Raw genomic sequence first — 13,414 nt, forward strand, 5'->3', positions numbered from 1 at the left:
CCTTTGTCATGATCAACGACAGCCAACGCTCATCAGTTAATCGTATTCCGTGGACTGGTCCATGCGGTGTTGGTCTCACTAGCTTCTCTGTACTCATTGTTACCAATATATTTCCGTATTAACATCCTTTGTGTTATACGGTGTCTGAAGCAGCCTTAGTACTTTGAAATGTCGAAGGGATAGTCCACGTTAGATGCTAATCGCGAGGTGCGAATTCGAAGTCAGTTGTTGGTCACACCACACCCGTCTAACTCCAATAGACCCCCCAATCACTCGACAGAGATCATCAACGTTGGTGATCTACATATATTTTTGCTTGAATACATTCTAATAATTTAGAAACTAGTCGAATTGTCTCACTTTTTCTATAGAATAACAAGATGTGGCATGATGACTATGTGTGAACTTCCACCTAGTCACGCTTATCAAGATTAAAGGTGTGCTTCATATCGACAATAACTATATATGTTGAATCCCGATGTGCAATAAATATATGCATATACATATCGTAACAGCCCAAACTGAAATCCAAATTTTTGTAACGGATTGTATCTCTTCTGCGGGGGTTCATCATTTGTTTGTCAGACTTTGTATGGGATGTGGACTCTTTATGACAGGGAATGTACTCGTTAGCACTGGAATTACCAACCGAAACCGGAAGAGACTCACCTGGTTCCTGGAAGTGTATTTGATCAATATGTCGGTTGTGTGTACTTAAGTCATAGATATTTGCAAGTCAGGTTATCGATCTCCATCATTCATGACCACAGTTCTCGTTACTGGTTGAGGACCATTTTGCAACTTCTGAAAACTCTAAGCGCTTAATATGCGAACTGAAAACCCTTCCTTCTAATAGCTTCGGTAGAATTTCTTTCGTTACAGAATGTTTAGCATTTATATAGTGCGAAAGAAACGTGTCCGCATCCCTCGTCAGTTCATTAAATGTCGAAGCAGGAATGGAATAAACAGCGGCTTTCAATGTTCTGACTAAATTTTCTGCCTGACTATTGAAGAAAGTGTGCCTAGGAGCAGCGAATACATGTCTGCACCCTATACAATTAAAGCAGACAGTTGTAGAAGCCGCTAATATGTCAGTTTTACATGGGCTATTCTGCCTTCCGGACTGACTAATTTATTCATTCTTCTTGGGTCACATTTTGAACTCTTCAGTTATTCGCTTATAACTATGACTACTTTTATATGGGCGTGTGCAATAAACCGTTATCCTGCTCACCACATATCTAGTTGGCTCACATGCCTTCTCCGATTCTCTTCGTTTACTTGATTGTCTACCCTGGTCAACAATTGTGTGGAATATACTTATTCAGAACTTACACTTGTATTTGACTTACTTAATTCCCTTATTTACTAACGCGAGTTAAGTCCGTGATTATATACGACGGTATCTGGGGTGTATATTTCAATAACAATCATTCATGCGATCAAACTGTTACCAAAATAAAGGTCTACACTAAATAATGACTACGTGTGGAATAAAACGAGAGCCAATATCAGTCACTCATACCATAGGAACCCCAACCTGATTGGACGATTCTCTTAATACTTGGATTGTGAGGTCGGAAGTTCTTGAATTTGTGGAAACATCGGCCGACTTAGAAAAAGAAGAACAACGAGTGCATAGTATTTGTCGGGAAAGAGATCACAATGGTCTCTATGGAATCTCTGCCAAGCCACAGACGATACGGACCATGTAGTCCACTTCGAAGGATGATTTTTCGACCCCTGACATCTTCCATAATTGTTTGCCGTACGACATATATCTAGATTTACCTTCGGCCACCAACACATGAGCCTTGCAAGGATTTCATTTCTTCACTACCCAAATGTCTTCTACCCAGAACTTCAAGTACAGATTTACGTATTGAAAGATAAATAACAGCATGATCATTCCCAAACAAAATACCATCAGGAGTAGTGGATAACGCGTCCTGCTTTGTAAAATAGACAGGGATGATTGTGATGATTGTTCAACATGTTGAATTTGTTTGGAGCTTCTATGCCGAATCGTACAGTCATTGAGCACCTGATAGTGAACGGATACACAAAATGCACACTTATAAGGATTCGCCGTAATGTTCCTCTTAATTAAGTGACGCAACAAAGCATCAATTCTTTGATCATGAGCTACTTTACCATAATCAAGTATAATAAGATCATCTTCATAAAGTTTAATACTTCTAGGTCACTGACTACATTATCCATCACTTCCTGAAATATAGCTGAAGAACGACGTGGAAAAAATGGCAGGAATTTTTATTTTAATGAACCAAAAGGAATGCTAATTCAAAAATGAAGAAGGTCAACAAGAACCAATCAACATCTAGGTGTATAGGACAAGCTGTTAACCATAATATAGAGAAATTCGAACACTTCACTTTAACCTGAAGTTTGTGCTGATGATGTCGTTCAGAAGAACGATGGAAGCTTCACAACCAAACTATCCAGATCAGAGAACAAAACGCCATCCAGAACGTTTTTGATTGAATGTTATTTGTATAAGTTAGAACTATCACTAAATGAATAAACAATTCGTTTTCATTTCAAAAGCTTATTAGTGTTATGAAAAATCTCAAATCCCATTGATCATACCGGGAAACGTAAGCAAACTTTAAAAAATGAAGCCCCTGAAAACTTCTTACTCGGATGACATGAATGTAAATAACTAGTCGTCGAGCAAGAATAAGACACTGAAAAGGGACATTTGGTCCATTTGTTCACATATATAGATTAGGGTGATTTTACTGAGATTTACTATAAGCGATGTAGTGAATTCACAAACACCACATAAAATCTCCGATTCTATGAAACTGTGCTGTTTTCTTTATCTATCCGCACATGAGAACAACACGCCTCATTGACTCCGCCACATATTGTACCTAGACTCTTCAAATTTGTTAATATAGCCTAAAGGGAAACTTGTTGTTTATCAGTCATGGATGTATGCAGTAAGACGTGGAAATAAAGCACAAAAAACAGAAAACGATCAACGTGTCAAACTCTACGATCTGTTGCTTAACTATGGTAATTGCTTGTTGAAAGCCACTGTAAGTTCAGATAAACAAACCATCATTCGACGGCAAGTTTTTTAGTCTCAGGGACACAGTTAAAGTGACTAAATGGTTTGATTTGTCTCAGTATTGCAGTGATAAATAACTCTTTTGAATATCCCTACAAAAATGTGGCACTGGAATTATTATTTTGCTTTCAACAGGCACCACTAGCTGGAAACGCTTTATTTAAGCGTCACTATCAGATTAAGGTACGATTTGATGTGAAACATCCTAGAAATTCAGTTTAGAGGTATCATATTTCCCCATCTACGTCTGCAGTCAAATATATGGATTCACCTAAGCATTATGGCGTTTTTCCTTATTTGCCTTCTGAGGAAGTTGTTAAATGATACGTAATTAAAAGTGCTATATAGCTCTTTCAAACCGAATGTGTCTTCAGTGTCACTTTGGTGACCTAAATGTCTGCTTAGCTTGTTATTAAGAAAATTAATTTAATGCCTCGCCGAATTCATGGAATAAAAATAAATGGCCTAGATGTTTGACAGTACGCCTTCAGCTGATTTCGGTCATTATAGGTGTAGGGACAAAAAACGTTTGCCCACCTATTGGGTTGATTATGCTGGGAAATCATCTACATAGATAATAAGCATACAGAATGAACTCACATCTAATGATGGAGGAAACTAACGTTACACACAATCGACAATAGGAGCAACATCTCGTAAAAGCACTGTTTCAAGTAAGTTGCACTTCCATTCGTATTCAAACATCCATCACCATATACCGTAATGTTTTAAGATTACAATAACTATTCATCTAAAATCTAAGAAGATACTAGAGAAATGAGTTGATAGTCTAGAATTTATATTTACAAAGTCGACTATCAATATATACCCATTATTATTTCTATATATCAAAAGTTAACAGATATAAATAAGACTTACATAGTTTGCAGAATTTGTATGTAAGTTTTGGCGAATCATAATGCAATACTTAAATACATCCTTCTGCTGAAAACTTGTACGAATTGGTTCATTTTTAGCATTTCATACTCAAAAGCGATCTTAACTCCAAAATGACTTCTTTATTATAAGCTGCATAATCAGATTATATGAACGACTAAGATTGGCTGCTTTATGTGAATTATTCATTGGACTGAGGCCACACACCAACAAATAATATCATTTCTGGTTCAGGTTATTAATAGGTTACTGATTAAATCTGTAAATCAGTATAATTTATGTAAAATGAATCTACTTAGTCACAAACACTGAAGTAAAGGAAGATTTGTAAAATAAACGATTTGTTTTCAAAATGAGAACTCATTAGAAAAGATTTGTTATTCTCTGTCCAGAATCAATGTACTGTAAATAATTGTGATATTAACAAACGTACCATGACTTTACGTACTTAAACTCTCAAATAACCTTATTGTGAATCACAATCGATGTCCCAGGAAATAAAGACTTTCAAAAGACTATTGATGCCAACACACTAAACAATGAGTTTTGAAATTATAGGATATTTCTTTCATTTTACGATATAAGCACTTTGTTACTAGATCTGCCAATTTAAAACCTTGGATCTTTTTAATACCGAGGCTATCATTTACTTTATAAAACTGTAACATATTACCAATCCTGATACAATTAGAAATGACTTTGGCTGTATACTTATAGACAAGATGATATACACTCATTTCACCTAAAATGTGTTTTAAAACATTGATCTATCGTTTACATATGAAATTTCTGTACTTTGCAGCTCTATTAAATTGTTAATCATCTAATCATGTAAACTAGCTTTTTATTACTGATACATTTATAGATGAAAATAAATGTATCAATAAAGAATAATCAGCTAAACGCCGTTTTTTTCTAGATTAATGTATAATGAACATTTTAATAACGAAAGAAAACATAAACTAATTTTGATCTTCAGATTAGAGGTTGTTGAGATTGTTAAGGTTTTGATTGAGATCATGAACCGATTGATGTTAGACCACCATTGAAAACCTGGAAGCACTGGACGGCCGTGTGCTCACTAGTGACTAGCTTCGTGAGAAAGTTCTCGAAGTTCTGATGGGAAGCCGTGACCAGTGGAGCTAATCCGTGTTGGGTAGAAACAGGTGTATACCTCAGTACAATGGAAAATGGTCGCGCAACTTCGTGGATTGGTTGAGGTTAGGCAATAACACCCTTGGTTGCCGGCTCAGTGATCCAGTAGGTTAAGCGTTTGCACGCGAGACTGAAGGTCTTGGGTTCAAATCCCGCGAGCATGAATCGTGGATGCGCACCGTTGAGGAGTCCCACAATAGGACAAAACGGCTGTCTAGTGCTTCCAGGTTTTCAATGGTTATCTAACATCAATCGACTCATGATCTCAATCAAAAGAATTTTGATTTTTTTGTTGACATACTTTCTCTTATGAAATAAAGAGTTCAGATTAAGAGACTTTGCATTATTTATCAGTATTATTTGGCTATAGTTCAATATTTTTTTAATAAATAACAAAAAATATGTGTAGAAAATAAAATTAAGGCAGTGAATAAACCCTTTTTACCTACTTACTTATGCCTGTTACCCCCAATGGAACGTAGGCCGCCGACCAGCATTCTCTAACCCACTCTGTCGTGAACCTTCCTTTCTAGTTCTATCCAGTTTTTATTCATTCTTCTCATATCTGTCTCTATTCCTCGGAGTAATGTGTTCTTTGGTCTTCCTCTTCTCCTTCGGTCTTGAGGATTCCACCTGAAATCTCCCGGAGGCTACTGCTGGTCCCAAGCCCGGACAAAGGAGGAGGGTTGGGCATGGGCTTAGCGACTCCATCCCGTAGAAAACCAACTCGCTAAAAGGACGCTAACCAGAATAAACTCTTTTAAAGAATCAAAAACAAACCCATTAGGTTAAAAAAACATGTATTCATTCGGAAATTGTAATGCTTTTTAATTGATTTAATTTAAAGATAGTTTGAAATTGTGAATCGTGGAGTTCAGCCAAACTAATAGTATGACAGTTACCCAATAATGACACTGAATAATTGTCATATTATATCCTAAACTGAATGAAGAAAAGAAGTATGTATTTTGATGAAGCTATGTTCTCTGAGCTGGATGGTTTGGTCAACCAAACCAAACATACAAATGACAAAATAGTTTCTGATTTCCTGAAGGTATCCTCAATATATAAGTTCATACAATAAACCAAGAATAACTATCTGAACGTCAACTGAAGAATATTTATTAAATTGACGAGTCCAGAATTTTTTAGAACATTTCATGAAATTTAGAGAAAAACATAACTTGATGCATTTCTTGACCATTGATTTCGACTTATACTAGGAACAAGAACTGTATCTTAGTTATAACTGTTATAGTAAGTAGGATAGCTTACGGAAGTGGTATATAGAAAATGAAATCATAGAAGAAAAAGGTACAACGTGTAAATATCGCTTATTACAAACGTTTTGTTACTTCTTTCTTCTTTAAAAAGGTTGGTAAAAGTTCAATTCATATATAGAGTTGATGATTAAATATTTAACTCAGATCAAAGGATATTTTGATATTCATTTTATTTGTATTGTTCATGTAATTCAATATACGTTTGTTCAAGCAAATGAAATAGACAAGAATTATCATATTTTATGAATTGTCAATATAAACAGCTTAATTTTAATAGTTGAGATCATGAGTCAATTGAAGCTAGACCACCATGGAAAACCTGGAAGTACTGGACAGCCATTTCGTTCTATTATATGACTTTTCAGCAGTGCCCATTCACGACCACGCCTCGCGGGATTCGAACCCAGGGGCTATCAGTCTCGCGCCAGGTTTTCCTTGGTGGTCTAGCTTCAATTGACTCATGATCTCAACTATTGAAATTACTACAATCTCCGCAAAACCCCTTCTGATACTAAGCTTAATTTTACTTAGGCGTAGTACATTGTTAATTTTATTAAATAGGCACACAACAATCCGCTAAATGCATTTGAATAAGTAATTTAATATTTGAATGAAAATACAAAAACAATCAGATTATCAGCTTATTTACTGATTTTGTTTCAAATTACAAAGATAAATCTAAAACAGGACTGATATTTTATCATTGAATTACTTCGTAAGCAACCTTATTTATAAAACATTCATTCTACAAATTTATATATCTCTTACAAATGTCTTGACGAACATGTTGAATATAAAAATTCCTAACATGGTATTACTATAACTAGTAATATTTTTGAAAGAAGTAAAATGATCTCATAATGCATTATATTGAGTTCTTTATTGTGTAAGATAATGACAGTGAAAAAGTAAAAGCAATACCATGATCGTATTATTGTTATTACCAAACTTAAAGCCTTGACTTTCAAGTTTGAAAGTTCAGTGATACACTTCTGATTTACTTACGAAGAAAAAAATATTTGACATTTATTGATAATCTCTTGAATATACTTTATTTCATTGCATTTTGCACTAGCTGTTTTAGATATAATTACATAACAGTAAAACTCATATTCTTTGAAGTAATGGATGAGTAATTGTATTAGTGAAAAAGAAACCTCATTATGATCGTTTTTATTGAATCCGTTTTTATTATGTTGCATATTAATAACAGTTGAAAATTCTAAGTAGATAACTTCAATTGATTGATGTTACTGATTTGCATTGTATTTGTTTCAAGTCTAAAAGCATATCCTGAATAAATTGTTTATTAAATAGTGCATAAAAATAAATAAAAAGTTAACTCGTGAAGAAAGTGTATAAAATTCTTATTAAGTTTGTAGTGTCGGTTACTATGTTAAGCAAGTATAAGTTATTCGAGCATCTGGACAGGCCAATCTATTCATTCTTTCTGAGTCACATTTCGACCTTGTTAATTATTCGCTTATCAGCCTTGACTGTTTTCATATGAGCGTATGTGTGTATATCTTATCCTACTCATCACATATCTGTACCTTATTTTTGAGTGACTATAAATATGAATTCACGCTTAATTAAATGGTGTTGGCTCACACTCTTTCTCCACCGTGCGTCGTTTCGTTTCACTCTCTTCTCTTCGATTCGTTCCTCTGATTGTCTGTCCAGACCAATGAGCGTACAAAATATATGTATTCGAAAATCCATTCTTGTATTTGACTTATTTAATTCCGTTATTCACTAACGCCATTTAAGTCGATAATTATATATATATATATATATATATATATATATATATATATATATATATATATATATATATATATAACTCCGCCTGTAGCTCTTATAGGGTTGCTGCCGGTCCCAAGCCCGGGTAAAGGAGGAGGGTTGGGCATGGGGTTAGCGTCCCCATCCCGTAGAAAACTAACTCGCTAAAAAACGCTTACCAGAAAAAATAATCCAAACCATTTTAACTCTGCCCTGGGAGTTAGAAGGTCTTCATTTACAAGAATTATGACGCTTCATGGTGAAAGCCGAGTTCCTTCGGAAGCCACGAGGCCGATGCCCCTTCTAACAACCAGAGCAAAAATTTTTATAGGTACATGGAACGTTCGAACAATGTGGGAAACCGGGAAGACCAGTCAAATATCAATGGAAATGAGGAGATACAACTTAGCAGTACTGGGAATCAGCGAAACCCACTGGACCCAAGCTGGACAGAAAAGGCTAGCTGCGGGAGAGATGCTGCTATACTCCGGTCACGAAGAGGACAATGCTCCACACACTCAGGGAGTCGCTCTTATGCTGTCCAAAGTAGCACGAAATGCACTTGTAGGATGGGAATCTCACGGATCCAGAATCATCAAAGCATCATTCAAAACAAAGAAGGAGGGGATCTTAATGAATATTATCCAATGTTATGCACCCACCAATGATAGCAACGACGACATTAAAGATCAGTTCTACGAGCGGCTGCAGTCAATCATTGAGAAATGCCGAAGAAAGGACCTAACTATTCTGATGGGAGATCTAAATGCCAAAGTCGGAATAGACAACACTGGATATGAAGATATTATGGGATGACATAGACTGGGAGAAAGAAACGAAAATGGAGAAAGATTTGCAAATTTGTGTGCATTCAACAAATTAGTCATAGGAGGCACAATATTTCCACACAAGCGTATACACAAGGCTACATGGATCTCACCGGACCACACTACAGAGAACCAAATAGATCATATTTGCATCAACAAAAATTCCGAAGGACAATGGAAGATGTGAGAACCAGGAGAGGTGCTGACGTAGCTTCAGATCACCACCTAGTTGTAGCCAATTTAAAACTGAAGCTAAAAAAGAACTGGACAAGTGGACAAACAGCAATACAAAGGTTCAATACAGCCTTCCTTCGAGATACTGTCAAACTCAATGAATTCAAGATAGCTCTCAACAACAGGTTCCAAGCCTTACGAGATCTACTGAAAGAAGAAGAAACTACTATGGAGGACAACTGGAAAGGCATCAAGGAAGCATTAACTTCAACGTGTCAAGAGGTTCTGGGCCTCAAGAAGCATAATCATAAGGAATGGATCTCTACAGAAACACTGGACAAGATCAAAGAAAGGAAGAACAAGAAGGCAGCAATAAACAACAGTCGAACACGAGCAGAGAAAGTCCAAGCACAAGCTGAATACATAGAAGCAAACAAACAAGTGAAGAGGAGCATTAGAGCCGACAAGAAGAAATACGTGGAAGAACTAGCAACGACGGCAGAAAAAGCTGCTAGAGAAGGAAATATGAAACAGCTTTACGATACAACGAAGAAACTATCAGGGAAATACAGTAAACCAGAGAGGCCGGTCAAAGACAAAGAAGGCAAGCCAATCACCGAAATTCAACAACAGCGTAACAGATGGGTAGAATACTTCGAGGAACTACTGAATAGGCCGGCTCCAATGAATCCGCCGGACATCGAAGCAGCACACATAGATCTTCCTATAGATGTCAATCCACCAACTACGGAAGAAATCAGAATGGCCGTCAGACAAATCAAGAACGGGAAAGCAGCGGGACCCGACAACATACCAGCTGAAGCACTGAAATCAGACATCGAAACAACCACAAGCATGCTTTATCTTCTATTCAAAAAGATTTGGGAGGAGGAACAAGTGCCGATGGACTGGAAAGAAGGACACCTCGTCAAGATTCCAAAGAAAGGAGATCTGAGCAAATGTGAAAACTACAGAGGCATAACACTACTGTCAATACCAGGGAAAGTCTTCAACAGATTGTTGCTGAACCGGATGAAGGATGCAGTAGACGCCCAACTTCGAGATCAACAGGCTGGATTCCGTAAGGATCGGTCGTGCACAGACCAAATTGCAACACTACGGATCATCGTCGAACAATCAGTTGAGTGGAACTCATCACTATACATCAACTTCATTGATTATGAAAAGGCATTCGACAGTGTAGATAGGAGGACGTTATGGAAACTTCTTCGACACTACGGAGTTCCTGAGAAGATTGTCAATATTATCCGGAACTCATACGACGGACTACAGTGCAAAGTAGTGCATGGAGGACAGCTGACAGATGCATTCCAAGTACGGACCGGAGTCAGACAGGGCTGTTTACTCTCTCCCTTCCTCTTTCTTCTGGTGGTCGACTGGATTACGAGGACCTCGACATCTGAAGGAAAACACGGAATACAATGGACAGCTCAGAACCAATTAGACGATTTGGACTTCGCAGATGACCTAGCCCTCCTATCACGTACACACGAACAGATGCAGATGAAGACAGCCAGTGTAGCAGCAGTCTCTGCATCAGTAGGCCTCAGCATACACAAAGGGAAAACTAAGGTCCTCAAATTCAAAGCGGAAAACAGCATTCCAATCACACTTGATGGCGAAACTCTGGAAGATGTAGAGTCCTTCACATACCTGGGAAGCACCATCGATGAACAAGGAGGATCCGATGCAGACGTAAAGGCGAGGATCGGCAAAGCAAGGGTCGCATTCCTACAATTGAAGAACATATGGAACTCAAAACAACTTTCAACCAATATCAAAGTGAGAATCTTCAATACGAACGTCAAGGCAGTTCTACTGTATGGAGCTGAAACTTGGAGAACTACAACAACCACAATCAAGAAAGTACAAGTATTTATAAATAGCTGTCTACACAAGATACTCAACATCCATTGGCCGGATACCATCAGCAACAGCCTTCTGTGGGAGAGAACAAACCAACTTCCAGCTGAAGAAGAAATTAGGAAAAGACGATGGAAATGGATAGGACATACATTACGCAAATCGTCAAACTGCATCACGAAGCAAGCCCTAACTTGGAATCCTGAAGGGAAGCGAAAAAGAGGAAGGCCAAAGAACACATTGCGTCGGATAATAGAAGCAGATATGAAAAGGATGAATTACAACTGGACGGAGCTAGAAAGGATTGCCCAGGACAGGGTTGGATGGAGAATGCTGGTGAGCGGCCTATGCTCCTTCACGAGGAGTAACAGGCGTAAGTAAGTAAGTAAGTAATATATATATATATATATATTTCGACAGCAATCATTCATACGACATAACTGGAGTCAGATACTGAGCCACAAAAGTGGTGGGTCCGTTGACATCAAAATGAATGGTCACACAAAATGTTGTAGAAAGAATCCATGTATGGAAGAGGTAGAAAACAAAGAATTTATTTTTCAGAAAGTTTGGCGTATTTAATCTGTTTTTCTTAGTTTTAAAGAGTAATATTTAATTAGAAGTTGATAGACGAACGGTAAATGTGCACAACAATTAAACAACCAATTATATTAAATAATCAGAAATATAGGAATAATTATATTGTGTTTTTTAAGAAATCTTGGAATTTGTGCTTAACAATATATCAGAAGAGAAAACGGGGAAAGAATTTCCATTTCTTATTGTGATTATAGTCGACTCTGTTAACACTATTTTGTTAATGGCTTTTAACTAACTACTGAAAAACATATTCAGATTGAGCTTATGTTTCTGTTACCTTCAAGAAAACAGTCAGTCAATAATTCAAAATTTCCATCGTAAAATAAAACTTAAGGACTAAAAATTGATTAGTGTTAGGTAGTTGTTAGCAGTCGATAGGAAGTTAAACCCAAGCTTCGCGTCAGCTGGAATTCGTCAGTATACTTCTAACCCCGAGTAGTTTTTGATCTCTGTACGGTCCAAACTCGTGCCATATAGTTTTGCAGTCGAAGACTTTACAACTAAACTGTATAAGTAGCAAATGATCTCCGACGTCATGCCTTTTTAGTCCTTAATGCTGATCATATTCTACTGATTGGTTATTCTCTCAGTTGAACCAGTCTTGTGCAAAACATTTAAGTTTTAAATCTAATAAAGTGTCATTTTGCAAATTTTATAACCTTGAGATCATAATTTATGTAGTTACTTCTATTTCTTTGGTCATCAGAATTTAAATTTAAATAGATAACTTTTAACCTATTTTTCAGCGTAAAGCGTGTAGGGAATTACAATAATTGAAACCTAACAATTAAGTGATATAACATATTTGCCGCTCATAAAATATTTGACAGATGTTCTCCATAAGACCTTATTTTTATTATCTGAAGTTATCAAGTAGCAAACTCACTGGTAATACCTACATGAAGTCCAACGAGTTCAGAAGCTAATGACCCTAATATTTTCTTCCTTCTAAAAGGATTATTTAGAATATAATATACTGTTGTTTTTGATACTGCATTTTAGTCGCTACCTGGTTAGTTAATTTATGAAGCCTATTAGATGTCTTGTATTTCTTATATCATCTTAATCCCATCTTGTCTACAATTAGTCACAAAAGGTATACAGTTTCCGTTTATTATACTGACTAGATATACATTTTTTAAACTGTGTTATCAGCCAAAATTGTGTTAGCTTTCATTTCAAGGTGATTCACATATAATATCGAACGTTATAAATGTTTCTAATATTCTCCTTCCATATCTTTAAATATTCTCTAAGATCTATGGTTCAATTAATTAATATCGTAGTGAACGAGGGATAACCAAATGTATTTGATCACAGAATTACAGAATCTGTTAGTAAAATCTCAGAACCACACAATAAGTGCTTCATTTGTAAAATGTCAATCAATTGTCTCAAATTTCATTATTCTTTCGTTTCCATGCCAATCATTCTCTGTTCTCATTGTCTTTTCTTCTTCTATCTTCTTAACTTTCTGATATCAGGCATTTAATTTTCGACTGATAATACATACTACTTATAACGGTCGATATCAGTAGCATACACCGCATTATTACTCAGATAAATATACCTTGAAGGGAAATTTATATTATTTTAATCTCTATAAATAAAGAATTCAGATGATAGAAGAAATTAATTTATTCGATACATTAAACTCATTTTCATTATTTCCTCTCATAGTGATCTAAAGAGAAAAAAAGCACTAGTGTTCATGG

The sequence above is a fragment of the Schistosoma haematobium genome, chromosome ZW (genome assembly GCF_000699445.3).
Source record: "Schistosoma haematobium chromosome ZW, whole genome shotgun sequence".
NCBI classification, from domain to species: domain Eukaryota; kingdom Metazoa; phylum Platyhelminthes; class Trematoda; order Strigeidida; family Schistosomatidae; genus Schistosoma; species Schistosoma haematobium.